The following is a 14241-nucleotide window of genomic DNA, read 5'->3' as shown; positions in this document are numbered from 1 at the left end:
TCTCTTACATGTTCTGTGACTAAAACTTAATACAGCATAATAAACACAGGCTGCTCTCCATACTGTCTCTCCACTGCAGGAGCTCAGGCCCTGATTAAACTTCATGGAAACTGCTGGATGACACACAGAAACCTACTGCAGCCTGCATCAGTTCAGTGTGTCCACCAGTCCATTGTAGCTCAAACCAAACACACACAGAAGGAGTGTGTGAGCAGTAAGAGTGATGAGAAGGTGCTCAGACTCCTACTACTGTTCCTGTTCCTGGTTTGGAGAGAGTCAGATCGGGTCTCTGTTGTCATTTTTCAGTCACATTCTTCTCTCCGAGGAGTTCACTTGTTTTCCAGGCTCTGTGTTAAATCCAGATCAGTGGGGCTCATGTGGTTAAAGCAGGGAAATATGAAGGTGACTCTGGTCATTGTAAGAAGGAGCTGCTAGATATGTGTGACCACATCCCAAAGTTGTAAAATACTCTCTGAAACCAGCCTGTCTTTTCCCACAATCCTCTGTGATTTGGGACAAACAGGAAAATGGTAAAACCTTTTAAACTTGGTTAAGTGGGGCTGAAAGATTCTTTAAATCTGACCGGTAAGTTTCTTTCTTATAGCTCACATGTACTCAGATTTACAGCTTAGCTGCACAATGTCTTTTACTTTACTGACAGTAAAAAGATCACTTAGTGACTCTAAAGAAATTACAAAATTTGAAAGATGCATTAGACAGACAGCTGAAGTAAAGCCTGCAGTTGTGGCTGAAGGATGAAGAAATGTCTTCTTCCTCTTATTAGATTAATAAGCAGCAACAGCAGTAGGTGCTGCTTTTGTTTCCTTCCTGATGTTGAGTAAAACTCGTTTGCACCTGACAAACTGAGAAGATTTTGAACTATGACCTAATCCATGAGGTGGATGAACTACAAGAGGGTCATAGAGACATAATGTTGGCTACATGAGAACCAATCAGCTCTGATCTAAATGAGTCTCAGTAAACAAACCCTGATACCTCTGAGAAGATTTCCATATCACTGCTTGGACTTGTTATGCACACAAACCTGTAATTGTGGCTTTGGAATAATGTGGTTCGTTTGTATTTAAAGGGGTTGAGGCCTCGGTGCCACTGTTTTCTTTGGAGGGGACAGACTTTTGTCAAATATAGAAGCATTGTGAGATTTATGGCCATAAAACTTGTGGAGAAACCCAAAGTCAAACTCTGCATACAGGAGTTCACAGACTGTTCTGGTTCCAGTTCTGTTCATGGACACTTGACTCCTATGTTTTAAGTGCTTGAGCCAAATGGGAACATTAAAAAGCACACAAAACACATCTTTGAGAAAATCACATCATCATAAACTGGAATATTTTCAGTTGCTTTGATTGGCCGGTTTTAATGCAGGTTGTCAATTTATGTAAAAATAGAAGAACAATAATAAAACCATGGGATCAACACAGCTTTTACCTGTTTCAGAAGAAAAGTGAGCTCTTATCACCATCTACATGTCGGCTGAGCTGTAGTTGATTCTCTCCACAGCAGAACTCACATGTTTGACCCTCAGTTATCGTTTTCTTTAAGAGCCTCAGTTAACCCCACACTGTGCACTAACATGCAGCCACAGCAGGCTGCATGTATGCAGCAATATCAGCCTCAGCAGGCGGCAAGAACAGAGATTCATGAATGAGAAACATTGATGGTCCTCTGCTGACCCATGTTGGTTTTACAGAAGGAGGAATTTCTGTCTGACCATTCGATCTAAAACCTCGTGTTCATTTGATTTGCTTGGAGCCGACTGACCTGCTGCACAGGAAGGGTGTTTTACAAGAAAACTAAATGTACTGGCAAATGGTAAACTGCATTCAACTGTATAATAGCCAATGTGCTCCAATGTAATTATTCAAACATTTACTGAAGCAGGTTGGATTTGTGAGGCATTTGTGTCCTTTAAGTTCAAGAAGCTGAAATTCCAAGGGAGAGATAAAAAAAAAGTTTCTATAATTAGAGAAAACTAAAAGTAACATGAAACACATTATGCTTGATCTCATTAAAAGCCTTGTAGAGCTCAGCATCTTGAGGCATTTCTTTCCTATCTTAAAGCAGTAATCTAAGGCAAGAAGGCAAAACCCGATCCTCAGATAATGGCTGTCAGTAACCCATTAGGCCCAAACAGGAATGTGTCCATAGCTCCAACAAAGAAAAGCAGCTCTTAGGGAGTATTTCTCTGACCTCTTTGCTGTTTAAGAAGTTGGAAAGTGAGAAGATATTTCTGTACAACTGTTGAACAGACCAAGACATCCAGACTGAGTTTTTCAGACACCAACCCTTTAGCTGACTCCCAGAGCTCTAAGGACTGATCAGCCTGTCTGCAGCCTGTGTCCCTCAGCATTGACTAAAGAGGGCTTAGTTTCAGCCTTGAAGCAGGATCTTCAGAGGAATGAGAACCCTCAGCAGAGCGGTCAGAGCATCAAGCAGCCAGACTTTAGCCTGACAGCATTTCTCCTCCTCAGAAAGCTCCAGTTTCTGGAAGGCACAGCTCCACTTCCTCATCATATAACTGGTTGTAAACCAGTCCCTGTGGACCACCACTCATTATGGCCAAAAGCTGAAAAGCTCCCCATCCACTGCAGAACCACTCCCTACCATCAACACTTACTGAGGGCTGACATGGAGGTTCTGACCGTCGGCTCGGAGGATTCCCTTTGGTTCTGCTGCCTTTGCTTAATGAGTCCCCAAACATTTCTCTCTGACTCTTTTACACATTAGAAGGTTCTTTCTTCACTCATTTCATGTTGACCTCATGCTGTACTTCCTCATCAGCACCTCAAAGGTCCACAAGTTCTCTCACTGGAGGATAAACGTCTCTGGCACTGGTGTTGTGCTTTATGGTTTGTTTGTCTTCAGACCCGGCCACATGGTTTCTCTCACCAGACAGACTGATTGGTCAGTTTATGATGTTGGATGGAACCGACTTTTTTACAGATCCGTTCTCTGTTCACTGGCTGGGCCTCAGCAGAACCTGGTAGCAGCGTCTGCTGCCTGCTCAACACATAATATACTGGCATCCTCTGTGGACCAGTGGTTCTTTACTGGAAATGACATCAGCTCATAAAGGGACAGGCCTCATTACACAATCACTCTGCTGCTTGTTGGTTTTCTTAACAAGGAAGAAAGTCTCACAACCCTCTTTCATTTGGTCATGGTCTGAATCTTTCTGTCAAGATTGATTTTGTTTTCATTATCAGGTGAATTCCCATCATGCCTCTCTTTGGGCTGGCGGCCCATTAAACCAGGACAAGTTGCTGATTAGAATCACACACCAGCAAACAATCAAAATATATGCAGCTACCCTGAACTCTTTCCCATACCTTCCATCTTCCATCAACCAAACTGATTGAAACATTGAAGGGAACTTGTAGGTTCAGGGGTCAAACTTTGGCTTTAAGGCCTTAGAGATTCGTCTGATTGTCATAAACCTCTTCAGGCCTGTTGATACATTGAGGGGAAACAGTTCCTGACATCAACATGTTCTGCAATAACAACATAAAGTCTTTATGGTTGTTAGAAGGTCTTTATCTGAAGCTAAAGGTCCCACTGGTGAAAAGTTTTATCTTCTATTGATCTTTTGGATTTCCTCCTAACATCCATGAACACAACATGTTTAACACTGACTGATGTTTGAACCAGCAAAGACTGGAGATGAATATTACTGTTTAATAGTTTCTGAAATGCATCTGAGAACATTGAACGCATCATGATGGCAAGTTACTCTATGGAGTCGTAAATAGAGAGACTGGGTCGGTTCAAAAGTCAGACCAAGTTACTCCAGGTGAACTAGTTACTTTAATTTGACTTGGACAAACAATATCAAGGTAAAGTTAAGAAGTCGAGGAATTTGTGTCCCTGATGGATCTTTGAACTTCAGGTGGAATAATATACATCTGTTAAACACCTTCAACTATTCAACTCATCATTTTCAAAGACGCTAATTGAAAGCTAAGATACCCGTCATCGCTGACCTTCCTCAGTTTCTCTTCAGTTCAGTTTCAGATGACTGTCAGCTGCAGACTTGAGGTGATGCTGAGGCTGATCATCTGGAGAACACAGAGGTGGTGGAAACTCCAGACCTGATGCTCCATTTGTCAGCAACATCATCTCCATGTCCATTTACCACAAAATGAGGAAAACGGAGCGTCCCAGGATGGTTTCTGTGGTAAAGTAAAGGTAATGGACTGAGTCGCCACATGAAAGGCCGGGCAAAAGGCAGGATAGAGAAACAAGAGAGAAAGAACAGCAGGAACCTCAGAAAGAAAAAGTCCAGAGTTCTCAGCAGGAGTCCTTCTGATGCTAACGCTGAACAATTAGACACATTATCCAGACAGAGCTCCTCAGACTGGGCCCTGGTTGGGACACGGTCCGTAAATAAAAATGATTGCAGCGTACATGGAGACGGGAGACGGAGACATTTCAGTTTAATGGTTTCTAAAATGCATCAGGGGAACGCTGAAAGACCCACTATGGCAGCTCTCTCAGACTGGGCCGGGCTTTTGGCTGTTTGGCTCTGTTTCCATCTTCTGCTAAACAATGGCTTCTCATAGGTTTATGCAGATGAATATGAATTCATCACACAGAAAGAAAGAGCCTCATCAGACCTTTCTACACAGCACCACGAATCTCCTGGATCTGAGATACAAGCAGAGCTTTACTTCTTATAAATCTTCAGACTTCCAACAAGTTCTGTTAAAGCGTTCTGGTCGTCAGGAGGGGAGCAGATTTTTGATTTGGTGGCTGCTCATGACCAAGCTGGGGAAGTCATTGGCTGCTCTTTACACACATGGCAGCTCACTTTTCAAAGGACGTCAGAGAAACATGAAGAAAGGGAAAACAGGGATTTGTTATCTTAACTCAGTTAAGGCCAGACGGCCTCCTTTCTCTGCATTAAATGAAGATTTATGAAAGCTTCCCATTCCTGTGCTTATATTGTGCAGTGCCATTTAATACATTACATGTAAAGTACACACATAGTTTTAAAGCATCATCGCTCATGTTAAGTACCTTGGTATATGTGGCTGATCCTGTCTGTTCATTAACCAACCTGATCTGTGAACACATGTTTCTGTCATCTTCAACTGGAAGTAAATAAAGAGCAACATCTGGGCCGACGCAACACACTCCTCATGGAACAAGCTGACAGCATTTCAAAAACTGACAAGCAGAACCAGAGGGTCCATCAGTACCAATGATAACAGTCCATCAGAAACTCACTGGAAGAAAAAATACACGTCTGAAGAGTCCAGAAACCATTTTTACAGCAATCTGAGTGGAATCAAAACACAGCTCAGATTCCTTAAAGTGAAACGGAGTCAAAAAACACAGAAAAGTCGGAGCAGATGAAATACTTGGTCATTTAACACATGACTTTAACTGGCCTGAGTTGGACAATGGAGGCAACAATCTAAGAGGTTAGAGGCAGATTCCTTAAATCTACAACCAAGACACCTTTGGCTCACTTCTTGTGGTAAAACTGAACATCTTATTGTCATTTTTTTGTTGAAATACCTGACAGACATATACTTAGGAGAAGACCAGAGAAAGATTTTAGAAAGTTCCTTAAGGTGGAGCTCCTGGTCTGGGAGGTGCAGCTGGACGTTTGGGATGGTGAGCCATTGAGGTGGTGAGGACAAAGCCCCACCCTCCTGACTTGGGAACTGCGGTCCTAAGCACCCTCCGATGGGGAACATGAAAACTCCAGAAAAGATAAACCAACTTTACAGAAACATCCACCCAGATTCCTGTCAATTACCATCCCATCTATCTAGTATTAACCCAAAACATTGTCAGCTTCTGGTCAGGCACTATATGTAGTTTAATGTTCAGCATTTTAAGTGAGACTGAGGAGATCAAGTCCCAGTGAGATACAACGCTATAAACCAACTGGATTAATAAATTAACTGAGGTTGGAATGTAGACAAAGTTCTTCATATTCAGCTGGGATAGTATGCAAGTATGGAAAGTATTTGTTGAATGACTTACTGCTCTCTAGTGCTCTCATTTACAAGATGAAATACATGAACTGGAATTTTTTTTTTCTCTGAAATAGATTCCAGTGACACTCAGTGGGACAAATCTCTAAACCACAGGAATCCTTTTAAATGATCCTCCTCCCAAATCTCCAAGAGCTTTGTTAAATGCAAAAATGAATACAACTTTAGGAGAGTTAAATTAAATTCACTTTAATAAGAAATGTAGTATTATTTCGTACAACTTGGCTGATTAACATCATTTACAGAAAGAATTTAAACCCCTTGATTTGCTAGAGACTGTACAAATCGGATTCTGATGAACAGAAGACTCTGTTTTGTCGTATTTAATCTACATGTATTGATTAAATATGACAAAAGTGGTGGTAATTTCTGCAGATTGATATATAAGAATTATTTTCCTCCATATGAACCCATGAAATAGTTTATGACAACACTGCCTTAATGATAAAACTCTGAAAAGCTATAAAACTAACAAGTGTCACCACATTATTTTGGTTATTTTAAAATATTCTTTATATAAAACAATTCTGTTTTTTTAAACAAGTGAATAATATTTTATTTATATTTTATTAAGTATTTTATTATATATCTGGTGCTTTCCTGAGGTTAATAGGGGAGCCATGTAGCAGAACCTTTGCTTGCTTTCGGGGGAGGAGCTCAATGTTAAAATATAGAGCCACAGTCATCATTTCTCTGTCCTGTTTTATTTTTCTTCAGGTCTGTACACAGTATGATACACACCAAACTATGGAAAGATCATATAAAGACAACATAACCTTAAACAGTTGGCCGTACTGACTCTCCGTCATCTCAGCAGTGTTCCACATCTCCTGGAAGTCCTTCTCCTGCAGAGTCAAAACCACAGAGGAAGAAAATAAACAGGTAGTAAAATTAGCTCTGTGAAGATGTTAAAAGTATCTGCATTATAAAATGGGGCTTAAACCCAGGGAATAAAACAAAAAACATTGCTTTGAATACACATTTCCAAAAGCAATGTGTGCAGAGATTGTCCTATCTTCAATGAGACATGATTCTCACACATGATATGATCTGAAACTTCAAGAAATTTTAATTTTTTTCTTCCATTCAACACACAGGAATATTGTCAGGATTGGGTTTTTTTCTGTGTTGATTTGAGTTTTCTGTGTGTTTATTCTTGGGTTTCTGTGTCTTGAGTCTCCGTGTTGTCCTATAGACCCCTTTGATTGTTCCCAGGTGTGTCTCGTTCTGTGATTACCCGTTGTGTATTTAATACCACCTATGTCTCTGTGTTTTTGTTGGGTCCTTGTCTCGTTTGGTTTCTTGTATTCTGTCTAGTCTGCTGTCAGTTATTTTGAACCAGTTGCTACCAGTATTTGAGCTTTTAGCCTCCTGCTCTATCTGTGCTGCCTGGACTTTCTGGACTTGTATTTTTATCATTAAATCATCACTTCTTCTTCCCACCCTGGGTCCTCCACGTTTTCCTCACCACCCTACAACCGCACTTCACGACAAATATCCACTCCACTCAGAAAACAAGACGTCCTCAGAAATCTCCTCCAAACAGGCAAAAAGCAAAACACACAGCTCTAATTTACAGAAAGGAAAGGGAACATTTGTGTCAGTCTGCATTGTGTGATGGGAGCTTGTGAACTGACTGCACAGCTCACCAAACCGACTGAAGCCATGTGGCTTCTGGTTGACCCCTATGACCCCGACCCCCTCAGTGCAGCAGCAGAGCTGGAACATGGCTGCACTCATTTAGCCTTCTGGTTTTACTGGGAACATCCAGCTTTAGACTGGAGGACAGATGTGGTTTTATGGAGAACCACTTTGTCAAACAGACAATTACAAACACACAAAGATACAAGTTCATGCTGAGAAACTCAGAGACACAAACAATCCTGCAGGATTCAAACTGAGTGGCAGCAGAAAACATGAACACAAACAGGCTGGTGAGAACTTCTAACTCCTGAACAGCTCAGTTTCTGGAGACGCCGCCTTCGGCCAGAAGCTGCTCTAGAATATCTCTGCTGGTTTTCTGCTTCAGAATAGATAAGCTTCACAGCTAAATTGAAAGAGTCTGTTGTTTCCCAGCATTAAGAGGAAACAGTCAGAGAGGAGTGTATATTTATTGGATCCAGTGATTGAGCCTGGTCAGAGGTAACAGCAGCCAGAACTTATTAATTTGCAGTTCATGGAGCAGCATAGCCCTGTCGAAGCACTAAAGGTTATCCTGAGGCCAAAAACTCTCGCTGCAGTGTTTTTGTGTATTTCTAATGGTTTTCTCTGTTGCTTTGTGTCTGTTCTATAGTTTAATGATGGCTTTCTGCTCTAAAATCAGAGCAGTAAGAAAATCCTCCTCATGGACTGTAAAATCTTTCAGCCCTTCGCTGGCAGTGTGTCCAGATATTGACTTTTCATAGTCGGACAAAACGATTCATCAGGAGGACACCTGCTTCACTGCTGTACTAAAACTCACCTGCTCTTTGTTGAAACCAAACCGATGTAATAAAGAGTCAAATGTGAGGCCGTCTGGTTATTTGACACGGAAGAGGATTTCCTCTGGGAAAGCTCTTCAAGCTGAGCACACAGTTGTTGTGGCCTCTTATTTGGGAGCTGAGCGTATCGTTTCTGCTGCTGCAATGAGCCACAACATAAACAAGTTCATCTCCTCTCCTTCACTGAGCTGCCTGTAATTTCACAGTGGACATTTCCACTCTTCCAGCCCACATCACAGCTCTGCCACTCATCCCTCCGACTCAGTGAAAAACATCGCATGCCTCCACCTCCACCGCAGCATGCCCTAAATATAACACCTCCTCCAACAGCGCCACCACCCTCCACTCCTGCTCTCTGCATGCTGGGATTGTCTGCGTTCACTTAGGACCACAGAACTTCCTCCATGTCCAACTCTGGATGGAACTGTGTGTGTTTGCAGCACTTCTTCTTGTTATTATTATTATTCTCAATCATCCTTCTGAGCTTTACAAATAGCACTTTAATTAGTTGGCCACAAATATGGAAGCAAAGCGACCGAACCGGGGCCAGTTTCAGAGAGAGAGGGCTTCTCCACTATGATCTGTGGTTTTCTCTCTCTGCATACTTGTTGTTGTGGATGTCCGCCTCAAAGAGATGTTTGGAGATGAAGTGGTACTCCACCCCGTCACACTCCTGGTTCTTCTTGGGCCGACTGGTATCTGGGAGAGAGAGAGAGAGAAACAGAGAGAGAGTGATGACCTCAGACTGTGTGACTCCCTGCTGCTACACAAAGTGTTTGAACCTGAGCCACGTCATTACAGAGCTGGAGGCCTGAGGAGCAGCATACAGGAAGTGTCAGGCCTTGTATCTATGAGGCTGTAAAAGCTCCAACCTGCAGCAGACGTTCAGCTCGGCTTTACACCGTCTCAGTAAATGTGTCTCCTGTAATGTGGCTACAAGGCCTGTTGGTGTTAGCAGCTGGAAGGCACACACCCGAACGCCTCGCTGAATAACTGTGCAGCGTTGGGAGTGGAGCATTTTGCATGTTTTTGTTCAGGTTTCTACTGTTTCTAGAAACAGCCCAAACGTTAAAAAAACAAAAAAAACATGCGCAGTTATTATGGCAATAAGTGTTTGTTTTTTTTGATGACTGGAAAATAAGATATTTCAAAAAGTGAATATAACATTCCAAATCAGCAGATGCTGCCCCTCACCTAGCAACCCCAGCAAAGTCGATCCCATTACCTAGCAACCCAAGCATAGCTCCTGTGCATACTCTGTGCAATGGCTGCTGGAAAAGACAGCGTTTTGTTGTTAGCTTACCATTCAGAAAACACTCACTGCTTTCTTGCTGGTTGTGCAGGAGGCGCCACTTCTGCTTTTCAAGGATGGACAATTGTATAATTGCTGCCATTTTCATGTGCGAGCGTAAACATGACCTAAAACAGCTCATTATGAAAGGAGCTCTAAATAGGCTGAACTGAACAGAGTAAAAGCTCATCATCTAAGAACGATTTTGTTAAAAAAAGAAAATGTGATGAACATGTTTTGTATCGCCCATAAACACATCCTAACCTTTTCAAGGAACCTTTAATGTAACACTTCTTGTGTCAGATGGCTGGTTTCTATTTGATGCCAACAGTTTTGGAGACATCTGGAACAACATTTGTTTCACATGTTGATGATTTAATCTGAAGGTGCAGAACAAAGATTTCTTTTGGATAGAAAGAGATCAGCAGTTTCCTCTTGAGTTCATTCATGCCGACCCCTGAAGGTCCTGGAAGGAAAACAACAGAAACATCCCATAAATGTTCAGCAAAACCAGCAGAAAAAACCTCCGCTTCCTTGAAGATTCTTCAGGCTCTCTTAGTTCTCAGCTGGAACAAGGAAATACAGCAGCAAACATTTTGATGAGTTACAGGAGGAAAAGCACAAAGTGACTACAAGTAAAATGAGTGATGGGTTCACAGCCGGGTTCTGTTGTTGCTGCCGCAGCCTCACACTGATCCTACAGAACCCTACAGAACCGGAGCCGTTTGTTCCTGAACTCGTCCTGCTTGTTGGACGGCTGCAGATTATGACCAAACGTGCTTTAATACTTGAACAGAATTTGACCTCAGTTCCAGTGAAAGTCTCCAACTTTCCTTCCTCCACAGAGAAATCAACCAGTTTCACAGAGGAGCTGAAGAAAAGAAAGAGAAAAAAAAGAAGCTTATTTTCCTCCAACTGCTGCGGGTCAGCTGGACTCTCCACCAGCAGAATAAGTGGGAGCAGACAGACTGATGACAACATGCTGATTAATGTTTTTTTTTTTGTTGTTTTTTTTAAGTGGCTCATATGAAGAACCAGGAGAATTAAACTCAGAGAGCAGATTCATTTGGTTCATTAAAGACCTCTGAACTGAAAGCTTCTGATGGTTTATTCACCTGTCTCATAATAATAATTGGAAACAAAGACGGAGATCATTTTTTCTTTGGCAGAACCTAGAGCCTCTTTGACATCCCCTGGGTTCTCCACTCTCCCTCTGTCTGAAAAGCAGACACAAATCTCATCATTAATTCACAGACACGTTCCCTGACAACACTTAACGAGTGAAGATGGAGCAGAAAGAAGAAAATGATCTTGGATAAACCTGTTCCTTTCTCTATAATTATTCAAATAAATGTTCATGTCCACATACATTAAATCAGCGATAAAAGATGCAAACGATCATTTTCCTCGTCATTAACTCAGAGGTTGGGGGTGCTGTGTCAAGCACAACCCGCAAAAGGAGGCCTTAGTCATTGATGCCGACGTCGCTGGTTTGATTCCCGGCCTGGTGACCTTTGCTGCATGTGTTCCCTCTCTCTCTTTACCCACTTCCCTGTCTTGTCACTTTCAAATAAAGGCCACTAGAGCCAAAAGAAAAAACGTTAAAGAAAAAAAAACAACAACCCTCAAACGTGTGCAAGACTTAGCAGGGTTTTTTCTTATAAAGTGTTTTGAATTCATTCATAGGGGAGAATTTCTTTTCAACTCCTCATCCAAACTGTTCCATAGTTTTGAGAACTTTTGTAAGACGACAAAGGAGCATCTGCTAACACTGGAATGTGGACAAAGCGCTAATCTGTGTCCGACACGATGCAAACAAACCGGCTGGCAGCTCAGGTTGGGGTTGCCAGGCAGGTTTCACAGAGGTCAGAGGTCAGGAAAGCAGTCGGAGGGACGGAGGAGCTGAGTGGTCAGCCGACTTATTCAGATCAGGAAGTGGAGTTCGTTTGGACTTGGGTTGAGGAATGTGGGAGGAATGCAGCGCTGCAGTTTGAACCGGGTTCTGTTGTTGTAGCCGTGAAGGTGGCAGAGCGCGGTAATAGAGGCTCTGTAGTGATCCTTATCTCAGTGGTGCAGACAGTCAATCCAGCAGGAACCAGACCTGCACACACAGGCTGAGGGGGAAACATGGAGCCTCTGGATCAGGGGGGACCAACACAGAGGAGGTCCAACAGAACCAGCAGCTCCAGTCTGAAGCCAAAGCCAGCAATAAAGCAGAAGTGCTGCTGTTTTCTCTGAGCTGAGCTCCTGGGTTTCTCTCTTGCTTCAGCACTAAAAGTGTCAGACTACGAAGCGCCAAAGCTGGCAAAAACTGGACATAGAGACGCTCACGCCGGACAGAATGAGCAGCACCCGCTAACGTTGAGCTGTGGGTCAAAACTTCTGCCCACATTATAACTTATATCTCGAAAACTAAACCTGCACTGATGACAATTTTAACAACACAAACGAAGCACTAAACAAGTAGCTCACTATGGTTTGCTTGGGAGCAAGATGAGGGGGATGGTAACCTCTGGATGACCTAAAAAAAAAAAAATCATTTTTAATATCTCAGAAACCAAAGCAGCACAAACTAAAATTTATTGGCACAAACGGAGCACTAACCACTCTGTATTTGGTGGAGGTTTTTAGTGAGGTGTTAGCTTCACTCAGCTGTGCAAAGGTCACACAGCCAAAAGCTGTATGTCCAGGTTTTGGCGCTTCATGTAAGACTGCTGCTTCACGGCAGCAACAGAGACATGAGCAGCCTGCAGCTTTTCATCAACACAAGCTTTAAAGGGGCAAAAGAGTGCAAATTTTTAGCTTCACATCATGTTGTGATGTTATTCCCTCGTCAAAAACGTACCTGGAGTGTCGCTTTGAAACGCCGCAATTGTGAAATTGTGCTTTTTTGACATTAGCGAAATATCGACAAAGTTTTTCACATATCTGTAATGCAATTACGACTAGACGTGGGTGAGTTCTGGAAAAACAGAGACAGTTGTTTAATAAGGAAAATCCGACAAGTCTGGCCAGAAGAAGAAGCTGTTTGATTAGCAGCACGACCCGATGAAGCCCATATTCTGAGTACCAAGGCCCGGCCAATCAGGCGACAGCTTGGAGCAAAGAAATAAAGGAGAGAAACGTTTTCCACCTTCTAGATTAGATGTTACTAAAAAAAAAAAAAAAACTCCTGAAATATCCAACTGAAGCTGCTGGAACAGATGTATGAGTTTTCCTTTGATTAATGGAAACAATGAAGAGATTCCCAGTGAAAACTTGAGGAATGCTGTTTCTCCGTTTCTGTCTGAGACGTTCTTCTCATTTTTGTTCTCATCAGAAACCTAAAAAGGGAAAACGAGGAGAAGTCGACAGCTAGAGAATGGAGCATCAGGCAGAGATTTAAAGCTTCACTGCTGCGCCTGGTTCAGCTCATTGTTCCAACATTTTTACTGCCAACACTCGTCTTCCAACCACAAACCCAGAAGGAGGAACCACTAAATTCGGCACATCATAGTGAAGCTCTTTGGAGAGCCTAGCAGCAGCAGCTGCTGCTCCAGGCAGGTGCTACCAGTTCCATCATCTGGACAGGTTTAAAAGACACAGAGAGGTGCAGGAGGTGAGAGCGTTTAATGGGACTGATTGATGCGAGTTCTGCACCGTCTGTCCCTCTGAGAGCTAAATGAAGGACCGCATGTTTCTCCTGGATCATGGAAGACTGAGGCCCATCCATCTGGAGCTTCTGGACTCCCAGAGGTCACACATCTAGAAGTGTTTGAGGAGTTTCATTAAAACAGTTTCTACAAAGCCAAGTCTGACAGCAGCAGAGTGTGAGGTGAGCAGTGATTTCACTGATTACCATCAGGCTCTTTACTCACCCACTAGGACCACCAGCCTGTGTTTAGCTCCGCTCTGCCTTTATAAAAACAGAAATAGTAATAATAATTACTTGTTATTCTGGTCTAGAATAACAAAATTATTCTAGACTAGCTGTTGGTGAAAACATGGCCCACAGCAGTTCATCAGTTGAAGAAACCTCCCAGATCCTGTCGGATCTTTGATGGATTTTTTTTTTTTTTAAGACAACGGTCACATTCTGTTTGTTAAAGTTTTCGCACACTTTCCAGGTTTTGGAAAAAACCTGGCTTATGTTTGGTACAAGAATATCTGAACGATTAATGTAAAACAGCTAAAACTACACTGCAAAAAACACAAACTCTAACAAAGTATTTTTGTTTTTGTCTGGTTTCTAGTGGAGATATCTCATCACATTTGAAGGAAGACAAAACTAACTAATAAGTAAATTTCCATCAAGATATACTAGCTTAAGTCTAATTAAATATTGATGAAAGAGCTTGTTGCATTGGCAGATTCTTTTTACTCATAACTTGGGGAAATATTTTGTCATAAGTGAAATAATCTGCCAATAGAACAAGTTTTTTTTTCATCAAACAAGCTTCTAAGT

At 42.2% G+C, this 14241-nt stretch overlaps 1 long non-coding RNA gene across 1 annotated transcript; it reads right to left on the bottom strand.

Moving 5' to 3' along the window:
• Positions 1-13389: 13389 nt before the first annotated feature.
• Positions 13390-13693, bottom strand: LOC114137054 (uncharacterized). The gene is made up of 2 exons (XR_003593932.1): positions 13655-13693; positions 13390-13541 (listed from the first exon to the last, which is right to left on the bottom strand). It is a non-coding gene; the product is annotated as an uncharacterized LOC114137054 (long non-coding RNA).
• Between the last annotated feature and the right edge of the window lie 548 nt (positions 13694-14241).

The sequence above is a fragment of the Xiphophorus couchianus genome, chromosome 21 (assembly GCF_001444195.1).
Source record: "Xiphophorus couchianus chromosome 21, X_couchianus-1.0, whole genome shotgun sequence".
In the NCBI taxonomy this organism is placed as follows: Eukaryota; Metazoa; Chordata; class Actinopteri; order Cyprinodontiformes; family Poeciliidae; genus Xiphophorus; species Xiphophorus couchianus.
This window is presented reverse-complemented; position numbering and strand designations above follow the sequence as displayed.